The sequence below is a fragment of the Plecotus auritus genome, assembly GCF_963455305.1.
Source record: "Plecotus auritus genome assembly, chromosome: X".
Taxonomy (NCBI): Eukaryota; Metazoa; Chordata; class Mammalia; order Chiroptera; family Vespertilionidae; genus Plecotus; species Plecotus auritus.
The window spans coordinates 39,232,234-39,239,999 of record NC_137784.1 but is presented as its reverse complement, the minus strand read 5'-3'; positions in this window follow the sequence as shown (position 1 = coordinate 39,239,999).

Here is a 7,766-nt window from a genome sequence, read left to right as displayed (position 1 = left end):
ACATATGTAAAAAATAACAATTTCAAAAAATTTAAAAAGTTATAAAAAATAAAATAAAATTAAAATAAAATATTAAATCTAATCCATACTAGTGGTCACCATAACCTTAAGAGAAATTGCTTCATGTGACAAAGATTTTTAAATGAAACTCTCTGTAGCCCGAAAATTATTTTGGAAGGAAACAAAGAGAAGTTTCCTTCAAAAGTCGTAAGGATTGTAATTGAAAGTCAACATATTTGGCCTCTTGAACTAAAGTAAGTAATTTGTGTTTTTGCCTCCCTGACAAAGTTTATATAAAGTTACAAAAAGAAATTGACAGCCAGTTTGAAATTGAATTGCCATGGCCTAGAGCAAAGAATATCCTTGCATGATATTATTCTACAATGTCTTTGTAATTGTAGATATTTTACAACAGCATATTGTACAATTATCCCAAACAAACTTACTAACTAATTCTTTGAATGTTTGGCAGCAATTTAAAAAAAAAGGATATGAAAGGATTTAATCCCTTTCAGAAGGAATTAAGGCTCTGGGAAGGCACTTGAGCATTCTATATTGGCCCCTCTTGCCTTTTGTGCCAAGAGGGACCCTCTTCTCACAATCCAATTGCCCTCAGCTGTTGCCTGAGCTTTCTGTTCATGCTGAGCTTGAAGCCTCGTGGTGGCTGGTACCATGAATCTGTCTCTCGCCCAATCGTGTGAGCTGGGCCCTCCCTGGAGAAGAAACCTGAGTTCCCCGAGATATGTGATCAGTGCTGGGGCCCCACCAGCAGGCCAGGGGATCCCAAGGCAGGTGCTGGGCATGGAGGCCACGGGGGCATAGGCTACCAAGGAGACAGAACTGAACCTCACATCACCCTGCTTGGCCCCGGAGGATGACTGGTTAACCAGAGACGGGTAAGATTCCTCAGGGAAGGAACAACCTAAGACAGGCACAGTCGCAGAGGGGCCATCAGGAGAGAACTTGGAGGTCAACAGAGGTGGGGCACAGACCCTCACCCCCCCAACTTTTCAGGGGCCTAAACCCTCACCCCGTCTGAGGGAGGTCTCCTGCCCCCATGGCTGCTTTGCTTCCCACACCCAGCTCAGATCGGGACACAGGTGACAGACAGTGACTTGGCCCACCTCAGATTGGGACCCAGGTAACAGACAGAGACTTGGCTGACAGCAGCTGCCCTATATCTAAATCCAACCTAGCACCAGGAATGCTCAGGGCCTACTCAAGAATGCAAATAATCCTTTCCACTAATATTTACAGGGTAAACTAAGATTGTTGGTAGAGTATTAAATTTGACAGTAAAATAATAATCAAGTTTTCAGATTAATTTAAATAGGCTAATTCAAATAAGTGAATATTCAAGAAAATTTAATTGTACTGGACAAAAAGCTGTTCCTAAAGTGTTAACTAAAATTTCTATTGGTAGTTCATCTCATGGTAAAATTCCTGAACATGCAATGAAACTAAAGCAGTCATATTTTTGTGCAAAAAATTAAAATTTAAAGTTATCAAGACTGCATTATAAAATTTACAAAAGCCTCCATTAATCAAAAAAAAGGGGGATAGTAGAGTAATATCATATAAGGAAAAATATCCTATAAGCAAATTACATCTAGAAAATTTTTACTTTACAAAATTAATTTTCTTTTGTAATGCTAACAGCAAGACACCCATGAAAAACACACATGGTGTCTAAATAAGACAAAGGAAAATCGTTTGGGTAAAAATAAAAAGGATCCCAAATCAATTATATAGAAAAGAATCCTTTATTAACTTTTGGTAGAGGATATGTTTGTATATTTTCAGAAAACAACTCCAAGACCATGTGGATTCTTGCAACAGAGAGGAATTGACAGGTCTGCTCCAACCACGAAGACAAGAGGAGAACAGTCCAGAGATGGAAGACGCTGACGACGCCTTGCCACACTAGCTGTCAGCAGCTGTGTGTCGCAGCAGGTTGCCTAGGACCAAACCAGAGAAGGTTGGACTGCATTGCCACCATGTGCCCACCATCCAGATATCATTGCTGACATGTACACATAAGGAACTGTTTGACATTGAAACGGGGACTCAGAACTGTTGGACATTGAAATTGGGACTCAAACATTTTTTGTTATTATATGTTTATTTCTAGTCTGTAGAGGCAAGATTTTTTAAAGGAAAGAAATGGGGAAAAGATAGATACAGAGGCAAAGAAGCATTGAACAGACTGTCAAACTACAGTGAGAAGGCAGAGGAGGTTGTGGGGGGGGGGGGCTGTAAGAGATCAACCGAAGGACTTGTACACATGCATATAAGCATAACCAATGGATACAAGACACTGGGGGGCGGGCAGGTAAAGGCACGTACTGGGGGGAAGGGGAGGCCGGGGGGAGGTTAATGGGGAAAAAAAAAGAAGACATATGTACTACTATTTGTAATACTTCAAACAATTAAAAAAAAGTATACTTTTTCTTGAGGGGTATAGCTACCCCTGTTTTTGTTTGTTTGTTTTCCATTTGCATACACTATATTTTTCTCTCCCATCATTTTGCACCTATGTGTGTCCTTAAACCTGAAGTGAGTTTATTTTAGGCAGCATTAATTGGGTATGTTTTTTTTTTAATTTATTAAACTACTCTATGCCTTTTGGTTAGAGAATTTAATACATTTATTTTTATAGTAATTGTTAATAGGTATGAAATTACAGCTGACACCATGTTAATTGTTGCCTGGATGTTTTCTAATTCTTTTGTTTCTTTCTTCCTCTTGTTGTCCTTTGTTAATTGATGATTTTCAATAGAGGTATGATTTGATTTATTTTCTTTTTACTTTTCGTATATGTACTGTACATTTTTACTTTTTGGGTTATCATGAGGCTTACATAAAACATTATAGATATAACAGTATATTTTGAGCTGATAGTAACTAAACATAGATTGCATACAAAAAACTGTATCACATATTTTATCACATATTTTAATTTTTTGTTATGAATTACCTCTTTTTGTATCATGTATCCAAATAAATTACTGTACTTATACTTATTTCTAATAATTGGGTTTTAGGCCATATACTTGACTTAAGTGATTAACACATCATATTACAATATAGGAGCACTTTTAATTTTGACTGTATACTTACCTTTACCAGTATGTTTTATGACTTCATGTTTTCATGTCTCTAGTTATCATCCTTATATTATAGCTTGAAGAACTTCAGCATTCCATGTAACAATGGTCTAGTGGTGATGAACTCCCTCAGCTTTTGTATGTTTTGGAAAGTCTTAATCTCTCTTTCATTCCATTGTGTATATGTACCACATCTTCTTTATTCAGTCCTCTATCTCAGGACACTTTGGTTGTTTCCATGTCTTGGCCACTGGAATTAATGATGCAATGTCAATAGGGGTGTATATCTTTGTGAATACATGCTTTCAAGGTTTTATGGTATACCCAGAAGAGGGTTTGTGGGGTCCTATGTGAACTCCATTCTTAATTTTTTGAGGAATCGCCAAACTCATCAGTCTACATTCCAACAGCAGTGAATGAGGGCTTCCTTTTCCCCCAAACCTCTCAAGCACTTGTTATTGCTTGTCTTGTTGATAATGGCCACTCTAACAGGTGTAAGGTGGTATCTCATTGTAACTACATTTTCCTGATCCCCAATGAGGTTGAACATCTTTTCATGTATCTATTGGCTATTTGTATGTCTTCTTGAGAGAGGTGTATTTTCAGGTCCTTTGCCCACTATTTTTAAAAAATCTTTATTACTGAAAATATTACAAAAGTCCCCCTTTTTATCCCATTAACTTCTTCAATCCCACCCCATCCCCCACTGCAGGTCTTCCCCACCCCATTGTCTGTGTCCATGGGTTATGCATATATGCATGCAAATTCATTGGTTGATCTCTTCCCACCCACCCATCCATCCCTGCCTTCCCTCTGAGGTTCAATAGTCTGTTTGTGCTTCTGTGTCTCTGAGCCTATTTTTGTTCATCAGTTTATTTGGTTCATTAGACTCCACAAATGAGTGAAATCATGTGGTACTTATCTTTATCTTTCTCAGATGGCTTAATTTGCTTAGCATAATACTCTCCAAGTCCATCCAAGCTGTTGCAAATGATAAGAGTTATTTCTTTTTTACAGCCACATAGTATTCCACTGTGTAAATGTACCACAGTTGTTTTTTACCCACTCATCTGCTAATGGACATTTACACAGGTTTCCAAATCTTACATATTATAATTGTGCTGCTAAGAACATAGGGATGCATATATTCTTTCTGATGAGTGTTTCAGGTTTCTTGGGATATATTCCTAGAAGTGGAATCACTCGCCAAATGGGAGTGCCATTTTTAATTTTTTGAGGAATCGCCAAACTTTTTTCAATAATGGCTGCAACAGTCTGCATTCCCACCAGCAGTGTACTAGGGTTCTCTTTACTCCACATCCTCACCAACACTTGTCGTTTATTGATTTGTTGATAATAGCCATTCTGACAGGTGTGCAGTGATAACTCATTGTCCTTTTGATTTGCATCTCTTTTTTTTCTTTATTGATTAAGGTATTACATATGTGTCCTTATCCCCCCATTGTGCCCCCTCATGCCCTCATCCCCTTGGTGTCTGTGTCTGATTTGCATCTCTTGGATGACTAGTGACTTTGAGCATTTTTTCATATGCCTCTTGGCTTTCTGTATGTCCATTTTTTTATTGGTTTGCTTGTTTGTTTAGTGTTGAGTTTTATGAGTTCTTTATATGTTTTGGAAATTAATCCTTTGTCAGAGCTACTGTTGGCTGCCTCTTTGTTTTGTTGTCACTTACTTTTCCTGCACAGAAGCTTCTTAGTTTGATATAGTCCTATTCATTTATTTTTGTTTTTACTTCACTTGCCTTTGGGGTCAAGTCCATAAAATGTTCTCTATGACCTAGGTCCATGAGTTTGGTACCTATATTTTCTTCTATGTAACTTATTATTTCAGGTCTTATATGTAAGTCTTTGATCCATTTTGAATTAATTTTTTTACATGGGGACAAATTGTAAGCCAGTTTCATTTGTTTGCATGTGGCTTTCCAGTTTTCCCAAAACCATTTATTGAAGAGACTATCTTTACTCCACTGTGTGTTTCTGGCTAATTTGTCAAAAAATTATCTGTCCATATATATGTGATTTCATAGCTGTGCTTTATATTCTGTTCCATTGATCTGTGTGTTTGTTTCTATGTCAATACCATGCTGTTTTTTTAAAGGTATATTTTGTATTGATTTCAGAGAGGAAGGGAGAGGAAGAGGGAGATAGAAACATCAATGATGAGAGAGAATCATTGATCAGATGCCTCCTGCCCGCCCCTCACTGGGGATGGAGCCCGCAACCTGGGCCTATGCCCTGACCTGGAATTGAGCTGTGACCTCCTGGCTTATAGGTCGACACTCAACCACTGAGCCTCACCGGCAGGGCAACACCATGCTGTTTTAATTATTGCTGCTCTGTAGTATACATTTTTAATTTTTATTTATGGGAGTATTACAGATGTCCCCATTTTCCCCACCAATACCCCCCTCCACCTGATTCCCACCCTGCCCCAGGCCTTCACCACCCTATTCTCTGTGTCATAGGTAGGATCTTTGGTTAATCTCTTCCTGCCCCCTCTTCCCTCTGAGGCATGCTTCCATGCCTTTGATTCTATTTGTTTTTAACCAGTATATTGTTGATAGATATGTATTTGTTGGCATTTTATTATTCATATTTTATCTCCTCCTCCTCCTCTTCCTCTGCCTCCTTCTTGTTCTACTTCTTTTTCTTCTTCTTCTTCCTCTTCTGAAAGAATACCCCTCAACATTTCATGTAATACCAGTTTTATGGGGATGAACTCTTTTAGCTTTTTCTTTTTTATTTTTTAATTTTATTTTTTAATCTTTATTGTTGAAAGTATTATACAGGTCCTCCTTTTCTTTTTTTTTTTTTTAAATATGTTTTTTTTTTAAATATATTTTATTGATTTTTTTACAGAGAGGAAGGAAGAGGTATAGATAGTCAGAAACATCGATGAGAGAGAAACATCGATCAGCTGCCTCCTGCACACCTCCTACTGGGGATGTGCCCGCAACCAAGTTACATGCCCTTGACCGGAATCGAACCTGGGACCTTTCAGTCCGCAGCCCGATGCTCTATCCACTGAGCCAAACCGGTTTTGGCTACAGGTCCTCCTTTTCCCTCCATTAACCTTTTCCAAACTGCTCCCATCCCTCCCCATGCCCTCAGAACCCTATTGTCTGTATCCAAGGGATATATATATATATATATATATATATATATATATATATATATATTCAAATTCATTGGTTGATCTCTTCCCACACACCCACCTCTGCCTACCCTCTGAGGTTCAACAATATGTTCATGCTTGTATGTCTCTGGGTCTATAATTGTTCATCAGTTTATTTGATTCATTTATTTCCACATATGAGTGAGATCATGTGATATTTATCTTTCTCTGACTGGCTTATTTCTCTTGGCATAATACTGTCCATGTCCATCCATGCTGTAGCAAAAGGTAAGAGTTCTTTCTTTTTTTGCCAAGTAGTATTCCATTCCGTAAATGGACCACAGTTTTTTATCCACTCACCTTCTGATGGGCACTTAGGCTATTTCTAAATCTTAGCTATTTTAATTGCATTGCTATGAACATAGGGGTGCACATATTCTTTCTGATAAGTGTTTTGAGCTTCTTAAGATATATTCCTAGAAGTGGGATCACTGGGTCAAATGGGAATTCCATTTTTAATTTTTTGAAGAATCGCCAGAATGTTTTCCCTAATGGCTGCAACAGTCTGCATTCCCAGCAGTGTGCTAGGATTCCCTTTTCTCCACATCCTTACCAAAACTTGTCATTTATTGATTTGTTGATGATAGCTATTCTGACAAGTGAGGAGTGATACCTCATTGTCGTTTTTTTTTTGTTTTTTTCTTAGATAAATCTTTATTGTTCAGATTATTACAGGTGTAGCTCTTTTTTCCCCCGCATAGCTCCCCTCCACCTGATTCCCCACCCCACCCCATGCCCTTACCCTCCGCCACTGTCTTCATCCATAAGTGTAAGATTTTTCTCCAATCTCTTCCCGCACCCCTCATACCCCCTTCCCCCTGAGAATTGTCAGTCCACTCCCTTTCTATGCCCCTGATTCTATTATATGCATCAGTCCATTCTGTTCATCAGATTTTTTATTCACCTGATTTTTAGATTCACTTGTTGGTAGGTATGTATTTGTTGTCATTTTGTTGTTCATAATTTTTATCTTTACCTTTTTCTTCTTCTTCCTCTTCTTAAAGAATACCCTTCAGCATTTCATATAATCCTGGTTTGGTGGTGATGAACTCCTTTAGCTTTTTCTTGTCTGTGAAGCTCTTTATCTGACCTTCAATTCTAAATGATAGCTTTGCTGGGTAGAGTAATCTTGGTTGTAGGTTCTTGCTGTTCATCACTTTGAATATTTCTTGCCACTCCCTTCTGGCCTGTATAGTTTCTGTTGAGAAATCAACTGACAGTCGTATGGGTGGTCCCTTGTAGGTAACTAACTGTTTTTCTCTTGCTGCTTTCAAGATTCTCTTTGTCTTTTGCCCTTGGCATTTTAATTATGATGTGTCTTGGTGTGGTCCTCTTTGGATTCCTCTTGTTTGGGGTTCTCTGCGCTTCCTGGACTTGTAAATCTATCTCTTTCACCAGGTAGGGAAAGTTTTCTGTTACTATTTCTTCTAATAGGTTTTCAATATTTTGCTCTCTCTCTTCTTC